Source organism: Salvelinus sp. IW2-2015, linkage group LG1 (assembly GCF_002910315.2).
Source record: "Salvelinus sp. IW2-2015 linkage group LG1, ASM291031v2, whole genome shotgun sequence".
Lineage (NCBI taxonomy): Eukaryota > Metazoa > Chordata > Actinopteri > Salmoniformes > Salmonidae > Salvelinus > Salvelinus sp. IW2-2015.
In genome coordinates, this window is record NC_036838.1 from 42,992,464 (window position 1) to 43,020,087 (window position 27,624).

The following is a 27,624-nucleotide window of genomic DNA, read 5'->3' on the forward strand; positions in this document are numbered from 1 at the left end:
TCGGTCCCAGTGCTATGAGTGCATTCTGTATGACGTGTCGGGGGCCTCTGGATGATAGCAGGGCTGAACACAGGCAGGTGGCTAGGGTGGTTTGTATTGCGTGATTTAATTATGATCCCATTAAGCTGCTGCCTAGAAGGCAACACGCGTACTCTTTCGTGGGTCCAGCAAATATTAAGGCAGTTTATACCAGTATTAGAGAAGAAATATTACGAACATACATTGCACAGATTTCACAACACCACTAGATGTGCCGCGTAGCCCCTACTCAGTCCACTACGCAATATTACAGTACTTAAATCCTCATGTTATATATAGTGCGTTATGTTGAATTCGTGTGTGTGTGTGTGGTGTGGATGTGTGATGTGTTGTGTGTGTGTGTGTGTGTGTGTGTGATGTTGGCTGGTGTGTGTGTGTAGTGGTGCTGTTATGATAGTGTAGTGTCGTGTGAAGTGCAATGGTCTTGTCACAATGTTTGTGATTGCAGGGTCACAGTGCCCCGCTGTTCCTATAAATGTTTTTATCTGTTTTTAAAATCTAATTTATCTAAGCTGATTGTCAGTTACTTGATGTGGAAGTAAAGTTCCATGTAGTCATCCATGCTCTATGTAGTACTGTGTGCCTCCACTAGTTTGTTTCTGGACTAGGGACTGTGAAGAACCTCTTGTGGCTATGTCTTGTGGGTATTTGCATGGTGTCTGAGCTGTGTGCCAGTATCGTCGTTAGACAAGACAGCTCGGTACGATCAACATGTCAATACCCTCATAAATAAATATAGAGAGTGAAAAGTCAATCTTTCTCCACTTTCAGCCCAGGAGAGATTGACATGCATATATTAATATTGCTCTCGTGTACATCCAAGGGCCAGCCGTGCGCTCTGCTCCTGCAGCCAAACTGCAATTGCTTACCCTAGTCCTTTTTTGTGGCACCTGACAACTGACTGAACAGTAGTCAAGGTGCGACAAAACTAGGAACTGTAGGACCTCCTGTGTTGATAGTGTGTTAAGAATGGCAGTGCATCGCTTTATTATAGACACGACTTCTCCCCATCTTAGTGTCATGATGTTTGCCTGCCTTGGGTCATCTCAAACACCTGCATCCCCTCTCCTGCCTCCCCCTTTCGCTCCTTTCAACCGCACCTAGCGTGTACGACAGAGAGCATCGTATCTGAGAATCTCCTGGAAGTGCTCGCCCAACCCACCCAACACCACGCCTGACTCTAACCAGCAAGAGGGGACACTCTTTCACTGACCCACGGACTCGCGTTCCGACCTCACAGAACTTGAGTAACGAGCACACTTTCATGAGTACTCCGGAAAGAAGTAATAATCAAAAAGGCCGGGGAGGAAGTCCTCCCGAAGCTATTAACGATGTCACATTTTCCCCATGTGAGAAACTCACGGCTCAGCACTGACTCGGACCACATTACAGTCCTACCGCCGCTTTATATACACTAACCACTCACACTATGAGGTTTACATTCGTTCGCTCCGTATAGAGAAATATATGATGAACAGTGGAATATGATACTGATGTGTATAATTGATGCTAATCACACTGATTTTGCGACTGTTTATATAGAGAAAACCTACAAATCCTTTTTTATTCTGCAACTACCAAATACGCAGGCGACGCTCCCTTTGAGCCGAGTGTTGGGTCAGACTGACCATAGGGACCACCCATCTCTGCTAATCTGAATTAAAGAGCCAACTCTTAAGAAAAATTACCAAACCATGTTTCTCTTCAAAATCAGCGAAGGACAAAGGTTGACAGCCGAGAGCTCTACTCGATACAGAGAGATGGTCCAAAGGTTTGAACCAGACTAGACTGAATCTTATTTAACCACCCCACAGAGGTGAAAACATCTTATACGAATCATAACAAGTCGTTTGGGAATTGGAACTTCTTATCTGCAGCTAGAAGAATTCGGTATCATTGAGACGCGAAGAAAGACAACGCGCCAAGGACCATCCATTCATAACGAATGACACTGCTGAAACAATCCAAACCAACACTACGAGCTTCTCTCCAACGACCAAGGCTGACACCACACTGGACGTAACTATATATAGTATTGATTGCAAATTGTTCGCCGAGAGATGAGTGAGCGTTTCATGAGTATGTTAAGGATTAGCAAGTGTCAATTGTAAGTACATGATTAGTATGCTCTTAGTGAAATTCTTAGTCGACGCAAACTTCCCTTGTCTAAACACGAGGCCGGGCACATGCGTTTAGCCCACTAGGGCAATGAGTGTGCTCAAATGCATTCATGGAACTATTTTAAGTTTGTTTGTTTGTTTATGCATTTCTGTGAATTAATTAGTTAGTAATAAATAAATGATTTAAGACAATTGATGTATGGATGACTCATAGTGAAGACTGGGTTCGTGCAGATCAGCGATTTACGACGTTTGGAATGAGACTGACATAAGGTAGAGTAAATAAATCATTAATTAGAAGACCATTGATCAGATATGAAAATATCTGAAAGGTTATATTGGGAAATTATAACTTTGTAATCTAATAACTTTCCCTGGTGCCCTCGAATTCATAGTTAATTAGTTACGTTATTACTAAAGTGATCGCGTAATCCCTAATTATAGGAATCTATGATAAAAACTATAAGTCTTCAATTTAACGATAGCAAAGACACGACATTAGCTACTACTGCATCAATATGTTTTGCAACAACATGGTGCCAACAGAGATGGTCGCCTCGCTTCGCGTTCTTAGGAAACTATGCAGTATTTAGTTTTTTAATGTATTATTTCATACACTGTTACCCCAGGAAATATTAAGTCTTATTACATACAGCCGAGAAGAACAATTGGATATAATAGCAATGTCAACTTACCAACATTACGACTAGGAATACAACTTTCCCGAAGCGGATCCTCTGTTTATACCACCACCCAGGACAATGGATAGGATCCCAGTAGGCGACCCAAAACAACGGCGCCACAGAAGGGGCAGACGGAGCGGTATTCGGGTCATCGCTYACCGCTCCCAAGTATACTACTCGCCAATGTCCAGTCTCTTGACAATAAGGTAGACGAAATTCGAGCAAGGGTTGCCTTCCAGAGATACATCAGAGATTGTAACATTCTCTGTTTCACGGAAACATGGCTCACTCGGGATACGTTATCAGAGTCGGTACAGCCACCCGGTTTCTTCACGCATCGCGCCGACAGAAACAAACATCTCTCTGGTAAGAGATGCCTTATGATTAACGAGTCGTGGTGTGATCATAACAACATACAGGAACTCAAGTCATTTTGTTCACCTGACCTAGAATTCCTTACAATCAAATGCCAACCGCATTATCTACAAAGAKAATTCTCTTTGATTATAATCACAGCCGTGTATTTCCCCCCCAAGSAGACACCTCGACGGCCCTGAAAGAACTTCATTGGACTCTTTGTAAACTGGAAACTATTAAAACCTTCCCCAACCAGAAACCATGGATTGATGGCAGCATTCGCGCAAAACTGAAAGTGCGAACCACTGCTTTTAATCATGGCAAGGCGACCGGAAACATGACCGAATACAATCAGTGTAGCTATTTCCTCCGCAAGGCAATCAAACAAGCTAAGTGTCAGCATTGAGACAAATTAGAGTCGCAATTCAACGTTTCAGACACGAGGCGTATGTGGCAGGGTCTACAGTCAATCACAGATTACAAAAAGAAAACCAGCCCCATTGCGGACACCGACGTCTTGCTCCCAGACAAACTAACAACTTCTTTGCTCGCTTTGAGGACAAGACATTTCCACTGACACGGCCCGCTACCTGAACCTGCGGGCTCTCCTTCACCGCAGCCAACGTGAGTAAAACATTTAAACGTGTTAACCCCCGCAAGGCTGCCGGCCCAGACGGCATCCCTAGCCGCGCCCTCAGAGCATGCGCAGACCAGCTGGCTGGTGTGTTTACAGACATATTCAATCAATCCCTATCCCAGTCTGCTGTTCCCACATGCTTCAAGAGGGCCACCATTGTTCCTGTTCMCAAGAAAGCTAAGGTAACTGAGCTAAACGACTATCGCCCTGTAGCACTCACTTAAATCATCACGAAGTGCTTTGAGAGACTAGTCAAGGATCATATCACCTCCACCCTACCTCACACCCTAGACCCACTCCAATTTGCTTACCGCCCCAATAGGTCCAYAGACGACGCAATCGCAATCACATTGCACACGGCCATAACCCATCTGGACAAGAGGAATACCTATGTAAGAATGCTGTTCAGCGATTACAGCTCAGCATTTAACACCATTARYAYCMYCYWAACTCGTCATTAAGCTCGAGACCCTGGGTCTGAACCCCGTCCTGTGCAACTGGGTCCTGGACTTTCTGACGGGCCGATCCCAGGTGGTGAGGGAAGGAAACAACATCTCCACCCCCCTGATCCTCAACACTGGGGCCCCACAAGGGTGCATTCTCAGCCCTCTCCTATAGTCGCAGTTCACCCATGACTGCGTGGCCATGCACGCCTCCAACTCAATCATCATGTTTGCAGACGACACTACAGTGGTAGGCCTGATTACCAACAACGACGAGACGGCCTACAGGGAGGAGGTGAGGGCCCTCAGAGTGTRGTGTCGTGTCTTTACTATCATTAAATGGAAGACTTAGTTTTTATCAAAGATTCCTGTAATTAGTATTACGCGATTAAACTGAATAATCATGTAACTGTAATTAACTAGGAAGTCGGGGCACCAAGGAAAATATTCAGATTACAAAGTTATAATTTCCTAATATAACCTTTCAGATATTTTCATATCTGATCAATTCGTCTTCTTAAATTGCAGTAGGTTTGCCAATCAGTTGGGCTGCCAGACTTAATTGCCATACCTTTTGCCTCATCCCTCTCAACCATACAATTTTTTATTCCTCATCAATCCAAGGGGATTTAACTTCACTAGGGTAGGGGGCAGCATTGGGAATTTTGGATGAAAAGCRTGCCCAAATTAAACTGCCTGCTACTCAGCCATAAAAGCYAGAATATGCATATAATTACTAGATTTGGATAGAAAACACTCTGAAGTTTCTAAAACTGTTTGAATGATGTCTGTGAGTATAACATAACTCATATGGCAGGCAAAAACCTGAGAAGAAATCCAACCAGGAAGTGGGAAATCTGAGTTTTGTAGTTTTTCAACTCTTTGCCTATCGAATACACAGTGTCTATGGGGTCATATTGCACTTCCTACGGCTTCCACTAGATGTCAACAGTCTTTAGAACCTTGTTTGAGGCTTCTACTGTGAAGTGGGGGTGAATGAGAGGGGATTGAGAGGGGATTGAGTCAGAGGTCTGCCAGAGAGCCACGAGCTGGCCATGTGCGTTCACGTTGCAATTCTACAGACAAATGAATTCTCCGGTTGGAACATTATTGAAGATTTATGTTAAAAACATCCTAAAGATTGATTCTATACATCGTTTGACATGTTTCTACGGACTGTAATGGAACTTTTTGACTTTTCGTCTGCACCTAGTGATCGCGCCTCATGAATTTTGATTACTGGGCTAAACGCGCGAACAAAAAGGAGGTATTTGAAAATAAATGATGGACATTATCGAACAAAACAACCATTTATTTTGGAACTGGGATTCCTGGGGAGTGCATTCTGATGAAGATCATCAAAGGTAAGTGAATATTTATAATGCTATTTCTGACTTCTGTTGACTACACAACATGGCGGATATATGTTTGGGTTGTGTTGGTCTCTGAGCGCTGTACTCAGATTATAGCATGGTGTGCTTTTTCCGTAAAGTTTTTTTGACACAGCGGTTGCATTAAGGAGATAAGGAGAAGTGGATCTAAAATTCCATGCATAACAGTTGTATCTTTTAGCAATGTTTATTATGAGTATTTCTGTAAATTGATGTGGCTCTCTGCAATATCACCRGATGTTTTGGAACTACTGAACATAACGCGCCAATGTAAACTCTGATTTTTGGATATAAATATGAACTTTACCGAACAAAACATACATGTATTTAGTAACATGAAGTCCTATGAGTGTCATCTGATGAAGATCATCAAAGGTTAGTGATTCATTTTATCTCTATTTCTTCTTTTTGTGACTCCTCTCTTTGGCTGGAAAAATGGCTGTGTTTTTCTGTGACTTGGCTCTGACCTAACATAATCGCTTGGTGTGCTTTCGTCGTAAAGCCTATCTGAAATCGGACACTGTGGCTGGATTTACAACAAGTGTATCTTTAAAATGGTGTAAAATACTTGTATGTTTGAGGAATTTTAATTATGGGATTTCTGTTGTTTTGAATTTGGCGCCCTGCAGTTTCACTGGCTGTTGACGAGGTAGCGTCCCACATACCCTAGTGAGGTTAACAGTTTTTACAGTAATTTTCTTAATGGCTGCGTGCTTATTAGTAACTGGAATAAGTAGTTTCATAAATGCGTCAAGTGCAGCGTCTGGTTGCTCTGCATTACACACCACAGACCAGAAAATATTCTTTACATCATCAACATATGAATCACTACAAAACTTATTGTTTGACCTCTTATACACTATATTAGGCCCAGCCTTTGGTACTTTGGTTTTCCTAGATATTGCTATTATATTGTGATCACTACATCCTATTGATTTGGATACTGCTTTAAAGCAAATATAGTAAGAGTAAAATAGAGTAAAAATGTGATCAATACATGTTGATGGTTTAATTCCTGGGCTGTTTGTAACTACCCTGGTAGGTTGACTGACAACCTGATCCAGGTTGCAGGCACTGGTTACAGTTTGAAGTTTTTCCTGAGTGGGCAGCTTGATGATAGCCAGTCAATATTTAAATCACMCAGAAAATATACTTCTCTGTTGATATCACATAAATTAGCATGTCACGCCCTGACCATAGAGAGCCCTTGGGGTTCTTAGTGTGGCCCTTTCCCACCTGCGTGGTGGGATATTGTTTTGTTTTGGTTTAGTGCTATGTGCGCTACGAACTGCACGTTCGTTTATTCTTTGTTGTTTTTTTGAAGGTTCACTTTAATAAATATGTGGAACTCTACTCACACTGCGCCTTGGTCCGCTCATTATGTATACGACGAACGTGACATAGCAAGCATTTCACACATATTATCCAGATACTGACTTGGTGGTCTATAGCAGCTTCCCACAAGAATGGGCTTTAGGTGAGACAGATGAACCTGTAGCCATAATACTTCAACATTATTTAACATTAGATCGTCTCWAAGCTTTACAGGAATGTGGTTCTGAATAAAGATCGCAWCACCGCCTCCATTGGCATTTCTGTCTTTTCGATAGATGTTATAACCATGTATTGCTACCACTGTATTATCTAAGTGAGTTTCAGAGATAGTCAGAATATGAATGTCATCTGTTACAAGCAAGTTATTGACTTCATGGACCTTGTTTCTACACCTGCATTACTAGCTATTTGGGGTTTTAGGCTGGGTGTCTGTACAGCACTTCGAGATATTAGCTGATGTACGAAGGGCTATATAAAATAAAATTGATTGATTGATTGATTGTTTCTTAGGCTACATATATTAATATGGGCAATTTCTTTGCACTTGTCTGGGTTGCTTGATTGTTTTTAATGCTTCACTGGGAAGCTTATCAGAGGTAGACTTACTCATGTTAATTACATTGGAGCTGATAGGGCAGGGTGAGCTGCATAATGTGGTCTTCCTACTATTGCACACCGCCTCAGTGCTAACAGTGTAACTCTGGTTTAAAGGCTCATGATTACTGCTTACAATAGCTGTAGGATATACAGATGTATTCGGTGCAATTAGGGGTACATAAATTAAATGAATTACATTGTGTTTGCCAATGCCCCTAAGATCATGYACATTTGATGCAGCATTGTCCTTGATGATCTTTTTGGCCTTCCTGTGACATTGGGTGCTGTAGGTGTCCTGGAGGCCAGATAGTTTGTCTCAGGTGATGTGTTGGGCAGACCGCACCACCCTCTGAAGAGCCCTGCGTTTGCGGGCGGTGGAGTTGCCATACCAGGCGGTCATACAGCCCGACAGGATGCTCTCAATTGTGCATCTGTAAAAGTTTGTGAGGGTTTTAGGTGCCAAGCCAAATTTCTTTAGCCTCCTGAGGGTGGACCATTTCAGCTTGTCAGTGATGTGTACGCCGAGGAACTTGAAGCATTCCACCTTCTCGACTGCGGTTCCGTCAATGTGGATAGGGGGGTGCTCCCTCTGCTGTTTCCTGAAGTCCACGATCATCTCCTTTTTGTTGATGCTGAGTGAGATGTTATTTTCTTGGCACAACACTCCCAAAGCCTCCTTGTAGGCTGTCTCGTCATTGTTGGTAATCAAGCCTACTACTGTTGTGTCGTCTGCAAACTTGATGGAGTTGGAGGCGTGTGTGGCCACGCAGTCATGGGTGAACAGCGAGTACAGGAGGGGGCTGAGCATGCACCCTTGTGGGGCCCTAGTGTTAAGGATTAATGAAGTGGAGGTGTTGTTTCCTACCTTCACCACCTGGAGGCGGCCGGTCAGGAAGTCCAGGACCCAGTTGCACAGGGCGGGGTTCAGACCCAGGGACTCAAGCTTAATGATGTGCTTGGAGGGTACTATGGTATTGAATGCTGAGCTATAGTCAATGAACAGCATTCTTACATAGGTATATTCCTCTTGTCCAGATGGGATAGGGCAGTGTGCAGTGAGATGGCGATTGCATCGTCTATGGATCTATTGGGCGGTAAGCAAATTGAAGTGGGTCTGGTTGTTAGGTAAGGTACAGGTGATATGATCCTTGACTAGTCTCTCAAATCACTTCATGATGACAGAGGTGAGTGCTACGGGGCGATAGTCATTTAGCTCAGTTACCTTTGCTTTCTTGTGTACAGGAACAATTGTGGCCATCTTGAAGTGTGTGGGATAGGGAGAGATTGAAAATGTCCGTAAACATACCAGCCAGCTGCTCTGAGGACGCGGATAGGGATGCCGTCTGGGCCGGCACCCTTGCTAGGGTTAACACGCTTAAATGTCTTACTCACGTCGGCTATGGAGAAAGAGAGTCCATAGTCCTTGGAAGCAGGCCAGTCACCTTGCCATGGTTAAATGCGGTGGTTTGCRCTTTCAGTTTTGCGTGAACACTGTCAAATATCCACGGTTTCTGGTTAGGGTAGGTTTTAATAGTCACAGTGGGTACAACATCTACTATACACTTCCTGATAAACTCAGTCACCGTATCAGTATATTCGTCAATGTTATTCTCGAAGTCTATCCCAGTCCGAGTGATCAAAGCAATATTGAAGTGTGGATTCCGATTGGTCAGACCAGCGTTGAATAGTCCTTAGCACAGGTACTTACTGTTTGAGTTTCTGCCAATAGGAAGGGAGGAGCAAAATGGAGTCGTGATCAGATTTGCCGAAGGGAGGGCGGGGGAGGGCCTTGTAGGCATCCCACAAGTTGGAGTCGCAGTGGTCGAGTGTTTTACTGTAGCAGCGCGAGTACTGCAGGCAATATGTTGATAGGACTTTGGTAGCATTTTCCTAAAATTTGCTTTCTTAAAATCCCCAGCTACAATAAATGCGGCCTCAGGATATGTGGTTTCYAGTTTGCATAAAGTCCAGTGAAGTTCATTGAGGGCCATCGTGGTATTGGCTTGAGGGGGAATATACAAGGCTGTGACTATAACCGAAGATAATTCTCTTGGGAGATAATACGGTCGGCATTTGATTGTGAGGTATTCTAGGTCGGGTGAACAAAAATTGACTTGAGTTCCTGTATATTATCACAATAACACTATGAGTAGTTAATCATGAAACATACACCCCCGGCCTTCTTCTTCCCAGAGAKATATTTATTCCTGTCTGCGTGATGAACTGAGAACCCAACTGGCTGTATGGACTCAGACAGTATATCCCAAGAGAGCCATGTTTCCGTGAAACAGAGTATGTTACAATCCCTGATGTCTCTCTGGAAGGAAATTCTCACCCTCAGCTCTTCAACTTTATTATCCAGAGACTGAACATTAGCGAGTAATATACTCAGAAGTGGTGGGTGGTGTGCGCGCCTCCCGAGTCGGACTAGAAGTCCACTCTGAGCACCTCTTCTCCGCCGGCGATGTTTTGGGTCAGCCTCTGGAATCAGTTCAATTGCCCTGGGGGGTAGGAACAAAGGATCCGATTCAGGAAAGTCGTATTCCTGGTCGTAATGCTGGTAATGCTGATGAGTTACCRCCCCTCTGATATCCAAAGTTCTTCCCGGCTGAATGTAATAACACAAAAACATTTCTGGCCTAATAATGTAAGAAATAATACATAAAAAAACAAAATACTGCAAAGTTGCTTAGGGGCTAGAAGCTCGGCTGCCCTCTCTATCGACGCCAGATTCTTGACAAACCAGACCAGATCCTTGACATTCTCCTTGTATCGTCACTGAGGTAGCCTACACACTTGAATTCACCTGGCAGCTGCTACTCTGGCCAATCCTCTGTGCTCATACTAAACCAATTCTAACGACCCTTGATTAGATGAGAATTACCCCCAGACTATAGGGAAGGCTCACAACTGCAAGGGACATTACTCCCTCAATGAGTTTCATCTTATTGATTAATAGCATGAATATATGGACCCTGAGTGGAGGCCCTCTTGACAGATTAACTAGATCACAGATTAGTGAATGCACTCCCAAATGCAAATGCAGAAAGCTAGATGCCGCAAATCAGCAAGCCTCTACGGCGGGAGTGATGGGAGAGGGGGTGGATGGAAGGGAGTGAGGGGAGGGATGGAGAGGGGGTGGATGGAAGGAGATGAGGAGGGATGGAGAGGGGTGTGGGATGGACAGGAAGTGAGGGGAGGGATGGGAGAGGGTGGATGGAAGGAGTGAGGGAGGGATGGGAGAGGGGGTGGATGGAAGGGAAGGGAGTGAGGGAGGATGTGAGGGGGTGGATGGAAGGAGTGGAGGGAGGGATGGGGAGGGGGTGGATGCTGAAGGGAGTGAGGAGGGATGGAGAGGGGTGGATGGAAGGGTGTGAGGAGGGATGGAGAGGGGGTGGATGATGGGAGTGAGGGAGGGAGGAGAGGGGGTGGATGGAAGGAGTGAGGGAGGGATGGGAGAGGGGTGGATGGAAGGGAGTGAGGGTAGGGATGAGAGAGGTGGTGGATGGAAGGGAGTGAGGGAGGGAGGAGAGGGGTGGATGGAAGGGGGAGGTGGAGAGGGGGTGGATGGAAGGGGAGTGAGGTGAGGATGGGAGAGGGGGATGGTGGAAGGAGTGAGGGGAGGGATGGGAGAGGGGTGGATGGAAGGGAGTGAGGGAGGGATGGGAGAGGGGGTGGATGGAAGGATGCTGAGGGAGGGATGGGAGAGGGGGTGGATGGAGAGGGAGATGAGGGAGGGATGGAGAGAGGGGGTGGATGGAAGGGAGTGAGTGAGAGGGAGAGGGTGGATGAGAAGGGAGTGAGGAGGATTGGGAGGGAGGGTGGATGGAAGGGAGTGAGGAGGATGGGAAGAGGGGGCTGGATGAAGGGAGGTGAGGGGGATTGGGACAGGGGTGGATGGAAGGGAGTGAGGGAGGGATGGGAGAGGGGGCATGAGTGATCTGGAGAGGGAGTGAGGGCGGATGGGAAGAGGGGTGGATGGAAGGGAGTGAGGAGGGGATGGGAGAGGGGGTGAAGACGGCGAGTAGGGAGGGATGATGCGGAGAAGAGGGGTGGATGGAAGGGGAGTGAGGGAGGGATGGGAGCAGGGGTGGATGGAAGGGAGTGAGGGAGGGATGGAAGAGGGGGTGGATGGAAGGGAGTGAGGGAGGGATGGGGTGAAGAGGACAGGACACACTGAGGGGCGAAAGAGTTTCCTCTTCAATCCACTCAACTAGACGCTCAAGGGAGGCATTTGTTAGTGATATGTGGTGTCACTGAGAAGCATTAACCTGCATGATTAGATGGTATTCACAGCCCCATGCATTATCATGTCATCAGATATGAGGGGAAACTGGAGAGGGAATGTGATGAATTGGCATCGAGTCATTGAAAAGAATGGGAAGGTAAAGTACACATCGCTTTAGACCGCTCCCTCCCTATGTCAGTCTTCAACACATAATCTTCCTAAATTAAGATGATGTATGCAGATGATGATTTAAAGGTAAGTGGTCTGGTGGAGACAAATGATCCTTGACTAGTAATGTGGGTGCTGGTGATTGGGGAGTTTCTCCCTATGGTATCTACAGTAGCCTATATAACTATAACAGGGCCCATTGGGGATATCAAGTTGGTCATATTTTATTTAAAACCTGCAGCTGTCTGGTATTGTGGGGATGGGATTGGCACACCAGTTGAACAGGGCACGATTGGTGCGATTATCAAAAGGGGCGGATGTGTGTGTGTGTGCCTCCCCCTCCAGCTGCCTGCTGTCTAGCATGCTTTAAACAGAACAGGTGCTTAGACAAGAAGTGTAAAGACTTCTGTTCAACAAATTTTGTTCCTTGTTGTGTCAAAGGTCTGTCTTTTCTACAACCTCCACCAGGGTCACCTCGTGGTAATGGAGGTCATACAATCAAATGGGTTTTTATCTAACTAGCCTAGACACCACTCTGTCTGGGTCACCACTCAAACTGAATGCTCAGTGAATACTCAGCTTTCTCTACTGTCCTCATGAGGCCTAAGAGTACATGCTCAGTGACTTACAGTACCCCCAAAATAACCAGACCCCATTCCGATGTATAATCCGAAACACTCAAGTAATCAGCATCTTAAGCACTCCCAGTAGCAATTGAATAAGTGAGTTCCGCCCTCACCTTCTTTCTGTGTCATTAGAGATGCCAAGAGGACTACAGGGACCAGTTTGACAGGTAAGACACACTGACACTGGTGCCCAGATCCACAATTGTTCTTTCTGGGGCTGGGTTCAGCTTTCCCCTCAATACCTGCTGCTGCCTGCATTCTTGCATTTGGGCGGATGGCAGCCATTACAGAGCTCAGGAGTAAGACATCCTGGTAATGAGGTTCTACTTCAGCTCCCCCTCCTCATCACTCACCATCACTTTATGACTTCATGACACAGCGCTCTGGGGCCTGAACGGGAACAGGGCGTCGGCAGCAGTCAGAGGAGATACCCATGAGGTTCACTGACTCGCACACACACACGCATGCATGCATGCATACTCACACACACATACCCACACCACTCATGAACACTCTCTAACACTCACACAATCAAACTGTTATACACACACAAACTGAGTACTTTACCATGGTTTATAGCTGAGTTATGTACTTGGGGAAGTGTTATTTCCAAAAGCAAAGTTAAGACTAACACAAAAAAATGTAATTCAGAAGAGTCTGTATGGTTATATATTCAGCATGGCAGTGAAGAAGATTTAGAGGGTAAGCGGTGCCATAATCAAGAGTAATGAAGTTTACAACTATTTCACTGCAAGAAGAACATTGAAGAATATTGAAGAACATTATGTTCTGAGATGGTCATGATTGATCATTAACCACTAGAGGGCACTTGGCAGACATACGCTGAGGGATAAAAAACAACACAACCTACATGGACGGAGTTTACTATGTAGTGTGTGTCAAGTTACCATTATCACTGCTAACCATAAGAAGAAAAACGACACACACACACACACACACACACACACACACACACACACACACACACACACACACACACACACACACACACACACACACACACACACACACACACACACACACACACACACACACACCTACCTGCCGGCTGCTGAGAGAAAGGATGACTGAGGCTCTGATGGATTTAAGAGGGATGCGATAGCATATTGTGTCTGATTTAAACCTGCTCTGGTAAATCTGATTATCAAGCTGCTATTCTTATTCAGTGACAACTTTCAGTCCTTTATAATGGAGATGGAGTCAGTCTGGGACATCCTTCCTATGACTTCTTAGTAAGTCATACATGGCCAGTCTTCCTAAATGATTTATAGCAGTAATGAATGCATTTAATAAATACAGAAGAATGTTTGTCTTATTTCTCAAAAATACAACTTTCTCACATACAAACCCAAAAAAGGCTTTTCATGACTATGGGTTTCTTATCTGCCTGCAGGTAGAGGCCGATATAATCCAACATAATGACTTACTGAGTGCAGCGAGAGCACTGTTCAGAGCAGCACTGTTCAGAGCAGCACTGTTCAGAGCAGCACTGTTCAGAGCAGCACTGTTCAGAGCAGCACTGTTCAGAGCAGCACAACAGCACTGTTCAGAGCAGCACTGTTCAGAGCAGCACTGTTCAGAGCAGCACTGTTCAGAGCAGCACTGTTCAGAGCAGCACTGTTCAGAGCAGCACTGTTCAGTGGCTAGAAGGCATTCCCTTCCTTTGGTGTCCCGCTACATTAGCATGCGCTACAGACCTGTTTGGAACACAGTGCAGAATGATCCCCCACATCCCCTCTTAATTAAATTCAGCAGCAATACGGTCCCAACGTTACCCTCTGATGGTCTTTCAGAACCATCCTGCACCTCTATTGGCCCTGTTCACATCCCCCCCATCTTCACCCCTCTCCCTCTCTCGTTTCAGCATATTATAAGCCCTTTCCAAAGCTCTTATAAGATTGCTTTACACGGATATATTACATTTCAGATTATAATGTGCTGTGTCAAAGGTAATCTATTTCATGCTTAAACACTGCTTGGCCAAAAACTGTACAGACAGTGGTAGAGTGGCCTACATACATTAGGGTCCGGTGAGACAATGGTGATTCAATCTCTTACTACGCTCTAGTACTATGTTAAATCACTCATGTTTCACCCTGTGGCAGTGGTAAAAGAAGAATGTATCTGTAATCAGACTGGGTTGTGAGTGTGTCTGTTTGTACCTGTGAAAAGGACATGTGTGAGACACACACACAGCTCCTTGCCCGCCCTACGCCACCCTGGCAAAAGGAAAGATGTCTGATAAGTGCAGGCCTTCTTTCCAAACGCTCCATTTCTCTAGCACCCTCTCCATCTGTTACCTTGCCTGTATTTACAGGGAACACATCTTTCTCTCACGCTGCCAAGGATGGAATATTACATTGCCCTCCTCAATATTAATTATGTTACCAGATGGCCTGATCCACAGCCATGACATTAGGCTTCCTCAGTGCCCATATATGTTACTGCCTGATGTAGCAGTTTACTGAAGGAAACCCAATCGTGGCTACACCAGCAGTATGGCACATTGAGCATAGACATATGTGGTACAACATACACAGTAAATAAAGACATTGGCTGACATCCATGTGATGTTTCATGCCCTGTTATTATGACTGGAATCAGTACTTAACCAGGGGTGGACAGCTTAGCTGGATAAAGAAAGCTACTGTATGAGGAGGCCTATCTTAGAAACCTCTTAAATTAATCTGCAGTACTTTTAAGAGTGATCTAGAGCCACCTATGCATGACATTAGGTTATCCCACACAACATGAACTTAATTTCTGAATGTCAAGGAGGGGGGTAAACTCACCATAGACTTCTGGTCCTGGAGAAGGTCTTGTCGACACTAGAAAGAGAAAGAACAAAGAGAGATATCAGATCAGACTTCTTGTCTCCCACCATCTTCACTGGTCTGGTTTAATCAATGGGTTCCACTGAGTGTCAGGTCATATCAGACTAAAGAAGAGTCTAGAACAATGCCATAGCCAAATGACTACCAACTGACTGACTCAGTTGGTAGAGCGTGGTGCTTGCAATGCCAGGGTTGTGGGTTCCATTCCCATGGGGGACCAGTATGAAGATGTATGCTCACTACTACACTCTGGATAAGAGCATCTGCTAAATGACTAAAATGTAAACAGAGTTTCATCTAAAAAGGTGAAAGCATCAGGGATTTTGGCTGAGGACTAATTTGGCTGAAAATAATATCTACGACATTCGCATGCCTGTAAAAATCATMATTTAGAAAGAGAATTTAACCGTAGTCTGTATTTAAAACAGCATCAACCTCCATGAACCCATGGCACCAGATTACTTGATCAATAAMTTAATCTCCCTCTGCCTGACAACCAGCCGATGGGCACACTCTCAGGTTGAGGCTGGCATCATCTCCTAGGTGAGTAGGCAGTCTGGCTGAGGTGCCAGTCAGACAGTCAGAGCCCATTGTAGCACCCAAGATATGAGAAAAGCCACAGCGGATAGGATGACGAGAATCATAGAATTAGAAATTAGAATACTAGAATGGACATGAACCTTCTTATGATGGGATAAAGATCAGCCATTTAGGCCAGGCGGTGGATCAACCATGGTTTGCCAGTGCTGTGATAAGATATTCTGTAAATCAATGAATTTGAAGAATTAATCTGCACTGTATGTTTGTTAGCTAGCTAGCCAGAAAGTTTTAGAGGAATTATTCAAATTAAATGGCAATATGACAACAGAAAATGCAGTCAATCCACAGCCATACACTGGCTGAAATCAATTGATGATAGGACTTAGACAAGTTTTAAATGCAACTAGTACTGATATTGTATTATATAATAGCACTAGAAAACATTGAGACATGTATGCCTAGCTTCCAATATATGTTTTTTACATTTCTGGTCTGTTTACATATATTTTAGAGGCTATTCATACAGAAAATGTGTATAAAATGTATTTATAATGATATGACAATATTTTAGGTTGACAATAATTATATTACACAATTTCTGATATATCACATACTTTTTATTTTCCTGCATAAGTAAAATCAGGATTTTGTCTCTACGGCCATTCATTCCAATTAGACTAGTTTGGATTTCTCCCTGGCCACAATGGCTATCACCAACCCATTCTGGAACTTTGAGGGTATATGACATAGCCCCTCTAGTAATTTAATAGGATCTCTATGGATGAGATAGAGAGAGCAACAGCCCATTTTATTCTCTTGGCCATTTTCCATGGATTTGTTTGTGGTGTTTGCACAGAGAGAGATAGAAAATTCTGACTACATTTACCATGCTGCATACAAATCAAACCGGGCAAATGCTCTRCCTGGATCAATCACAGGAGCCGCATGGAGTAAATGCTGAATAAATCCTGAATACGGTCAATCAATCAACTGCTAATCACCATTTATCCCTGCCACCCTGAATCCTAAGCCAATCAAACAAATGTCTGTCATTCATAGCAAATCAAACTCAAACGAAAGCCATCCATCAGAAAGTATCAGAGAGAGAGAGAGAGAAATTAAATAAAAGGTACAGGTACCCTTCACACAACCCATCAACAGGAGATTACTCTTTAGAACACAACAGGTATTCTAGGTTAATATAGAATGGCACAGCAGATTGAATATGCTTTTGTAGTGAAGTCATACAATCTGCTGGGCATAACTAGCATACTGCTGCAGACCTCATCAATGCTAACTAGGTGACATTGGATGGATKACATTCATCTACCCTACCTTTCTACCTCTCTTTTCATACAGGCCCTATCAGGTTGATGAATGTGACAAGCGACGGCCCCTGAAGCAGTTCAGATTTTCCAATGCCAAGCCAGTGACACAACGTGCATCCTAATAGCATACTTTAAGCCCAGCATGGTTTAATATTATCTCCCTTATCTAATCTATTCTGAGAGCATTTTCTACAATTTAAACTGATCCATTCATGCCTTGTTTGAGGTCTAGGGGATATTAGCAGCAGAGATTAGATGAATCCCTGTCCTGAGGACAGGACAGTGCAAAGGGATGACTKCCGTTACTACGCTTTCCAACCAAGGTGCATGAATTGAGGAGCAAACTGAAGTCGACAGGATATTCATCAAGACTTGGAGGACAATTAAATAAAAAGGCTTCTTTATTGTTAAAAGTAGAACCAACACATTTTGGCTTCTGGCCTTCTTAAGGGTTTTAGGACAGGACAGGCAGGAGGAGTGGTGAAACATGCTTTAGATGTATGGGTGCATCTTGCAGTAGAATGGCTGTGCCACTGGATGGCTCAGTAGAGCTGAMGGTTCAGTCTGTAACACAGGTTGGGGAGGATGGGCTCATWGTAATGGCTGGAACTGAATAAATTGAATGGTATCAAATACATCAACAACATGGTTTCTATGTGGTTGATACCATTCCATTCCAAACATTATTATGAGCCGTCCTCCCCTCAGCGACGTCCTGTTGTCCGTAGAGAAGAGTGATAGGTTCCCTCAGGAGCTTTGTCTCTACATGGCTGAAGATACAGTATGAGGAACTACCTAGAGACCTACTACCTGTTTTATAAGATAGGTAACGTGAAAAATGCAACATTTTGCTTAACAATCCAAAAACCAGAACCAACTGTTAAACTCTCTCGCAAGATGTGTTTATAGTTGTGTTTTTACAAACAAGCAGTCCCACCTCATTGTTACATTATGACATTCTGCACAACTTGAAAGCTGTTGTAAGACAACAGGAAACAGACATTCACGTTCTGTTTGTGTTTGACTGTTAGTAATAACAAATATCACTCAGGCGTCGCTCTCTGCTCCTCTTTCTGCTGACTGAGGGGAAATCTCTGTTTTGGTATTAACAGTACACAGTGGAAAACACTCCTGCACAAAAACAATGTCACAACCAGGCAGCCACCATAACAATAATAATAATAATAATAATCATAATAATACATATCATGGTATCAAACCAACCATAATAATATAAAACATTTATTTTTATCTTATCAAATAAATGGCAATAGCATAATTAGGAAGTTATATCTAAAGCCTACTGAACCTAGCGGTTTGTCAAGGGAATCATACTGTCTTGCATGACACCTTTATCTTTCTGTGTGTGTGTGTGTGTGTGTCTGTGTGTCTGTGTGTGTGTGTGTCAATATGCACTCTCATGTCTGACTGCTATATACACTGAACAAAAATATAAACGCAACATACTATATTGTACAATGTTACAATAACACAAGCTTTTTGGGGGGTTTCCTCTTAGAATGTACAACATTTATAAATTGCTTATATGCAAATAAAAAGTAGAAGGAAAATAAATGTTTAGGTACAGTAACACAAAGATAGGAGCATTTCTGTCATTTAATATATGATAGTCAGCTATGCATACAAAAAGGACAATGTCACCTTTACCCTTTTTATGTTGGGATAGGGAGAGGAAAAGAAAAATCTAAACATAATGAGACCTCCCCAACTCCTTCCCTCCCAGGGTTGTACTGCTCCCTCCCTACCTATCTCCGTAGCTCCCTTCCGTCCCAGGGTTGTACTACCCCATCTCCCTCTCCACCCTCCCTTCCTGCCTACCTACCTTTCCTGCCTCCCTCCCTCCCTTCCGGCCTACCTCCCTTCCTGCCTACCTCACTCCCTCCCTTCCTGCCTCCCTCCCTTCCTGCCTCCCTCCCTCCCTCCCTTCCTGCCTCCCTCCCTCCCTCCCTCCCTCCCTGCCTCCCTCCCTCCCTCCCTCCCTCCCTCCCTGCCTCCCTCCCTCCCTCCATTCCAGCCTACCTCCCTCCCTCCCTCCCTCCCTCCCTCCCTCCCTTCCTCCCAGAGTTGTACTACTCCAGGGTTGTTCTAGCTCATGGCTAAACTGAAGGTTGAAATGTTCTTTGTTGAATTTTCAGGGCCTTCCTCCTCTCAAGGATTTCTCTTGATACTAAAAGCAAATGTCCCTTTTGAAAAATGAACAAATAAATAAATACAGTCAAAGAAAACTAATAGAAAACCATGTCCAGCCTGAAAACTCAAGTACAGTCGTATGAAAAMGTTTGGGCACCCCTCTGAGGCTGCATAATAATTTACTCTGTCGTCACAGAAAATGATCACAGTAGCATGCCATTCATTTTCTAATAAAAGCTGAGTACTGGGGTATTGTCCAGACAAAGATTTTTAGTGTAGCAATATTAAGTTATTAAGTAAATGTGGGCACCCTTGTCATTCTGTTGATTTGAATACCTGTAACTACTTAGCACTGATTAATTGGAACACACAATTGGTTTGGTGAGCTCATTAAGCCTTGAACTTCATAGACAAGTGCATCCAATCATGAGAAAAGGTATTTAAGGTGGCCAATTGCAAGTTGTTGTTCTCTTTGACTCTCCTCTGAAGAGTGGCAACATGGGGGCCTCAAAACAACTCTCAAATGACCTGAAAACAAAGATTGTTCAACATTATGGTTTAGAGGAAGGCTACAAAAAGCTATTGCAGAGATTTAAGCTGTCAGTGTCCACTGTGAGGAACATATTGAGGAAATGGAAGACCACAGGCACAGTTCTTGTTAAGGCCAGAAGTGGCAGGCCAGGGAAAATATCGGAGAGGCAAAGGCGAAGGATGGTGAAAACGGTCAAAAACAGCCCACAGACCACCTCCAAAGACCTACAACATCATCTTGCTGCAGATGGTGTCACTGTGCATCGTTCAACAATTCAGCGCACTTTGCACAAGGAGAAGCTGTATGGGAGAGTGATGCGGTAGAAGCCTTTTCTGCACACACACCACAAACAGAGTCGCTTGAGGTATGCAAACGCACATTTGGACAAGCCAGCTTCATTTTGGAATAAGGTTCTGTGGACTGATGAAACAAAGATTGAGTTATTTGGTCATAACAAGGGACGTTATGCATGGCGGCAAAAGAACACAGCGTTCCAAGAAAAACACTTGCTACCCACAGTMAAATTTGGTGGGGGTTCCATCATGCTGTGGGGCTGTGTGGCCAGTGCCGGTACTGGGAATCTTGTTAAAGTTGAGGGTCGCATGGATTCCACTCAATATCAGCAGATTCTTGGGAATAATGTTGAAGAATTAGTCACAAAGTTGAAGTTACGCCGGCGCTGGATATTTCAACAAGACAACGACCCAAAACACTGCTCAAAATCTACCCGGGCATTTATGCAGAGGAACAAGTACAATGTTCTGGAATGGCCATCCCAGTCCCCAGACCTGAATATCATTGAGAATCTGTGGGATGATTTGAAGAGGGCTGTCCATGCTCAGCAACCATCAAACCTAACTGAACCGGAGATGTTTTGTAAGGAGGAATGGTCCAAAATACCTTCATCCAGAATCCAGACACTCATTAGAGGCTATGGGAAGCGTCTAGAGGMTGTTATTTTAGCAAAAGGAGGCCCTACTAAATATTAATGTGATTTTTCKATTGGGATGCCTATTTATGCAMCTGTTTAATTTTGTTTGATGTATATTGCACATTTTCTGTTAATCCAATAAACCTAATTTCACTACTGAAATATTACTGTGTCCATCAGTTATTTGATAGATCAAAATGAAATTGCTGATCCAAACACCCAATTATTTATAAATCGAAATCATGGAAATTGTCAGGGGTGCCCAAACATACATTACATTAGTATTCAGACCCTTTGCTATGAGACTCGAAATTGAGCTCAGGTGCATCCTGTTTCCATTGATCATCCTTGAGATGTTTCTACAACTTGATTGGAGTCCACCTGTGGTAAATTCAATTGATTGTACATGATTTGGAAAGGCACACACCTGCCAATATAATGTCCCACAGTTGACAGTGCATGCCAGAGTAAAACCCAAGCCATGAAGTCGAAGGAATTGTCCGTAAAGCTCAGAAACAGGATTGTGTCGAGACACAGATCTGGGGAACGTTACCAAAAAATGTATGCAGCAACATATGTAGGTCCCCAAGAACACAGTGGCCTCCATCATTCTTAAATGGAAGAAGTTTGGAACCACCAAGACTCTTCCTAGAGCTGGCCGCCCGGACAAAGTGAGCAATCGGGGGAAAAGGGCCTTGGTCAGGGAGGTGACCAAAAAACTGTTACTTTGACAGAGCTCCAGAGTTCCTCTGTGGAGATGGGAAAACCTTCTAGAAGGACAACCATCTCTGCAGCMCTCCACCAAYCAGGCCTTTACGGTAGAGTGGCAAGACGAAGCAACTCCTCAGTAAAAAGCACATGACAGCCCGCTTGGAGTTTGCCAAAAGGCACCTAAAGGACTCTCAGACCATGAGAAACAAGATTCTCTGGTCTGATGAAACCAAGATTGTACTCTTTGGCCTGAATACCAAGCGACATGTCTGGAGGAAACCTGGCACCATCCCTACGGTGAAGCATGGTGGTGGCAGCATCATGCTATGGAGATGTTTTTCAGCGGCAGGGACTGGGAGATTAGTCAAGATCGAGGGAAAGATGAGTGGAGAAATGTACAGAGAGATCCTTGATGAAAACCTGCTCCAGAGCGCTCAGGACTTCAGACTGGGGTGAAGGTTCACCTTCCAACAGGACAACGACTCTCTCTTCCCTCCCCCTGGCGCTTGAGGGCACCAGTTTACCCTGCATCACGCACTCCTGCATCACGCACTCCTGCATCACGCACTCCTGCATCACGCACTCCTGCCATCCATCACGCACACCTGCATCACGCACTCCTGCCATCCATCACGCACACCTGCCTTCCCTCGTCACACATATCAGTGTTATTGGACTCACCTGGACTCACTTATCTCCTGTTTATTTCCTCCCCTATATTTGTCAGTTCCCCAGCTCTGTTCCCCGCTACGGCATTAATTGTTTTTGTCAGTATTACTTTTGCTGACGCTGTTCCTGTCTCGTGCCATGTACGTTATTATTAAATGTTTTATTCCCCGTACCTGCTTCGTCTCTCCAGCGTCATCCATGTGACAAAACTCCCCAAATACAGGTGTGCCAAGCTTGTAGTGTCATACCCAAGAAGACCTGAGGCTGTAATCGCTGCCAAAGGTCCCTCAACAATGTACTGAGTAAAAGGTCATATTTCAGTTTGACATTTTTTTGTAAATTTGCAAGAATTAAAAAAAATCCTGGTTTTGCTTTGTCATTATGGGAAAAAGTCAAGTGGTCCGAATACTTTCCGAATGAACTGTACAGTAATATCAGCATGGCTTTTCACCATGCCTTCTATACAGTATTCCTTATTCTTCCCTGAGGCCCACACCTTCTATACAGTATTTCTTATTCTTCCCTGAGGCCCACACCTTCTATACAGTATTCCTTATTCTTCCCTGAGGCCCACACCTTCTATAGGGTGCAGTATAGTATTTTGAACCACGTGACTGATCTGAACAGTGTTGTTGTTTTATTTCTTCATATGGACAAAGGCTCTTTGTATTAGTGTTCTCGCCCTATGTATTATTCTCCCCCAATGTCCTGAGTACCATTAACCATTTACGTGCTCGGGGAGGCTGTGTATGGAAAAATGCATGCGGTTATAAAGATGTGACAAAAAAACAAATTAGAGGAATAAAATCTCCATTAACAGGGGGACAAGCTCCATTTCTCAAAGTGCAGATGGCGGTCAGTGGGACTATCTAATGTGCTCCACTACTCAGAGCTGTGTGTGTGTGTGTGTGTGGGTGGGAGTGTGTGTGTGCGTGTCTCTGTGTGTGTGTAAACATGCATGTGAATGGTGGTTCCTCCCCCACTTCTATAGCTGTGTAAACCTGACGCACAAAAATATCTAAGAATCTCACTCTGTCCATGGAATTCACTACAGTGCCAACCACAGCATTTAGAGCCTGAACAATCGGTTGATGCTTGGCTAGAGGGTGGGCGATTGTGTTAAAACAGTCTTGACGATCCAACTTTGAATCAAACTGTGTCCATGGAACTCCACACACACTGTACTGTACTATTCACACAGTGCCTAAGGGTCAGCCAAAGGCTTAGTTTGTACTCTGAGTCTCATGAGTGAAACGTTTTCCTGCATGTAGCTGTCAGTGCCCAAGGCCAGGGCAACATAATGATGGAAGTTAGAGTTATTCCAGTGCCAAGGGGTTTCGATGCAGCTAGTATTCCAGTGCCAAGGGGTTTCGATGCAGCTAGTATTCCAGTGCCAAGGGGTTTCGATGCAGCTAGTATTCCAGTGCCAAGGGGTTTCGATGCAGCTAGTCTACACAACATCATACATCATTGAATGCACATCATTGCTGTGCTAAAGTGTGTAATTTACAGTAAAAACTCACTAACCAACATTCATACCATTATAATGCATTGATGTGAGCCACATCTAGCTAAACTCTTCATATGCCATCCACCGACCACAAAAACACAATTAATTGTAACAGATCTGTCAATGTGTGTTTTACACAGAGACCGTACACTATATAGAGAACATTATTTATTTATTTTTATATATTTTTGGGGTACTTTTTTACCCCTTTTCTCCCCAATTGGTAGTTACAGTCTTGTCTTGAATGCGATGCGATGCTATGCCTTAGACCGCAGCGCCACTCGGGAGGCCCCATATAGACCGGTTTAACAGCATCCCTTGAATTCTTGTCCTTATCAATGCAACAAATTCCCAGCAGCATCTAACAGTACCCTGAATCAAACCTAAAACCTATGATGAACCTCTGTCTCGCAGGCAAACAAATAAACATACACACACCCACTATGCCTAACTTTGCGGTGCTGAGAATAAAAACAATAAAACTCACTAGTTGGTCATAAATGAAACACATTACTCTCCAACACACATTACTATTGTAATTTAAGTAATTTAAGAGGTAATGATCACAGTGGTAAATGTGTGCTKGAGTATATTTCATCATTGCCCCTCTATTTCTATCTCCAACTCAACTCCTGTTTCATTGACCTCATTATGAAACCACTTCAGTAACTTTCGGAGCTAATCATAGATGTTAACGAGCTGTAGTTCAGAGCAGACACTGTTGTCTGACCTTGGTATCTTCCTCTCAACTGCTAGTCTGCTCAATATCTAAAGCATTATACCCCAGGTGATCTCATTAGATCTCAGGCCTAATTCTTCAGTGATGGAGTTAATTCCATACCAGGTATTGCTATCTGTAACACCTCCCCATTACTATCCCCCACCAAGGCTATTTCTAGCCTGCCGAGCGACACACATAAGTAAATGTTATCTGTTGTCCGAATGGCTTTCATCCTTACCCTCCATATGCTCCGAAAGTGAAGCTCCTCTTTCTCTGTGACATCCTACTTGCTTGGGCTGCTGATGCTTTCTGGGGAGAATGTCCACATCAGTGGAGTTCACAGCAAGTGAGCAATGGGAGCACTCATACCTCTCCCCTCCCTCCTTCCCTCGCTCTCCCTCCCTCCCTCCTTCTCTGTTATACCCTTTAAACTCTCTAGGCTGACAGAGGCTGTGTGTTTTACAATACTACATTTCTGTCAATAAACATCACTGCCCTCCACCTCCCTCTCTCCTTTCTTCCTTTCCTCCTCACTTCTCTCCTCCACTCCTTCAGTACGTCATATCTCCCTCAGACTAAGAGAAAGGTGCGTCCAACCATTCCGTTGCCCTGGTAACGAGCAGGTGCCCCTCTCTCCATCACTTAGACTAAATTCATTTCTATGCACTCAGAAAGAACTCACATGTCCTCAATTCCCATCCTCATCCTAAAAAGAGGTAACTTCTTGTTTCATCTTAAAACCTCAATCGTATTATCACTAGAATAGAATATGCAATATGTTCAATAGAATATGCCCTTTTCTCAAGTAGTGTTAATATTGTACAAGGGAAAACATTTGTATTCATTAGTAGCAGCAGCCAGATTCAAGGCTCTGACAGGTTGAATAGTGGAAGAAAATGACTTGCACTGAACTTGTGGTAATCAGCTCACCCCTATTGGAAATTGGAATCCCATGAATTTTTCCTACCCTACAGTCAAGTTAGACAAGTCTACATAAAAATAACCCAAAAAACTAAACGGTTAAGGAGGTCAAACCCAAACAAATAGCATTGCATCTCATACAGAAATGTGAATTGTACAGAAAGAGTGGGTCCTAAGCCTGTCCTAAGGTCAACCAAAGATAAAGGGATAGATCACCCCACAGATTCCTTCTCTCCCTTCCTCTGCTCTGCCCTCTATATAAGTAGATTCCCCTCTAGCCTGCCCGCTGTCCTGTGGTCAGAGCGTCTTTTCCAGGAGTACAGAGCAAACTCTCCTACTCTGTTCCCCTTCCATCAGCTGTGGTGTTGGGGTGCCCTGGCGCCCATTGAACCTCCTCTTATTCAATTAGGCCAGAATGGACGGGGGCCAGGCGTTGGCTCTTAATCAAATCACAAACACGCACAGCATAGAACTGTTCTGCCCGCACCTGTCTGCTCCCCTCCACTCCCATCCGCTCGCCTGCCTGATGCTCGTTTGCTCTCGCCATTGAGTGGAGATTGGTCAGACAACCTCCACAGCAGATATGTCTGTAGGACGTGCCTTCGCTTCTGTTGGGCCACAGAAGAATGTGATGTCGACTCCACTTCCATACTTCAGTAATCTCTATATAAAGTGGGCTGAGGTCATAAATGAAGAAAACCCAGGCTCTGTGTGGGATTAAAGTTAGCCTAAAGTTAGCATGTTAGAACCTCTTTAATTTGGCAACTGATTATCCAGCGTAATGGTTTATGGATCATATTTTCAAGATGAATGATAAAGATCCCATGATGTTCCTCTGGGGGAGTATAATGTTTCATGTCTAGTCTTGAACAAGCAATGTATTGAGCGATACTGTATACTGAGTCAAACTAGGTGAAATCTTAAGGACAAGCCTGCACTTTGATCCAGCTAACCAACTGTCTGGGCGCTGTGTGTGATAGCCATAGCAACTGAAATGTAATTTCTCCAACAGAATGAAAGCAGGATCCTCTGGATCTATACTGCCGTCTCCTAACTCCTCGTCAATGTTACAAGGTAATGCACTTTGAAGAGTTCTTTTGACTATTGTTTTTCCCCTCCAGAGATGACCAATGCCCCMAAAAATAATAATTACCCAGAGTAATGTGTGTGGGGCAGGTGAAAAGGGAAGGGTACGTTAGCATAATTAGTCTGTCCACCAGTCTCAAAATGCCACGGTGCTGCTTGTGCTCTTATTAGTGGGTCAGACGCAACTTTGAGATGGTCTCAGACGGCAACAAGGGCAGCACAGTAATGAGCGACTGCCCTCAGAGATGGGGTTGAGTACACCCTGAGACGCCTCTGTTTTTTCACAGGTTTTTTTGTAAGGGTTGGTAGGCCTATACAATAACATGTTTCTCTATCATCTGACAGGGGTGGCTTACAGAACCATAAACTATACAAATAAAGAGAGTCACACACTCCACATATAAACTCCCAGTAATTTATTGGGTAAATCACCAACACTTCAGCTTCACCGTACCTTCTTCAGGGTGATGTCATGAATACTTGAACAAGGTTATGTGCGACTCTATTTTTATAGTTTATTCGCCGTTAGTCAGCGCCTCCACACAAAATCATTTTTCTGGGTGTGTGCCAGCTCATGTTTGTTTGTTTTACTTACAGAACCATAACAGCACATAGAAAGATTACTGTAAAGACAATCACTAATAATTTATCTCAGCACTATTTCTTCAAATGAAAAAGTATGCCTCGTCTAATAGAGGTCCGCAGGGCTAACAACCCATTACAGGATTGTCATGTCAACTTGTCTACTGGGAAATGCTGACATTTTTTGGGAAACACATTAAATATTTACTCCCTGTCCACACAACTACACCACTGACAAAATCTGAAAGTTCTGCACATCTAACCTGCAAAGGACTGATAATTGACACAGAGTGCAATCAAACACAAAAATCACRTAGCCAAGATTCGCCATACATCATGGTTGGAAAACTCCTGTCTTGCTGGATTTTCTTGCATTGTCTATTTGTTATCGCCAGTTTGCTGTTTCTTAAATACTCAAAGGATGTACAACAGCATCAGTTACAGGCAGCACTAACAAGTGCTG

At 44.0% G+C, this 27,624-nt stretch overlaps 1 protein-coding gene across 1 annotated transcript in view; it reads right to left on the bottom strand.

The window, feature by feature from the left end:
* Positions 1-27,624, bottom strand: part of LOC111967989 (rap1 GTPase-activating protein 1-like) — a 149,296-nt gene that overhangs the window by 53,318 nt on the left and 68,354 nt on the right. The window contains exon 3 of the mRNA XM_070445078.1: positions 15,438-15,473. The gene's annotated coding sequence lies outside the window, so the exon portion shown is untranslated. The remainder of the gene's footprint in view (positions 1-15,437; positions 15,474-27,624) is intronic.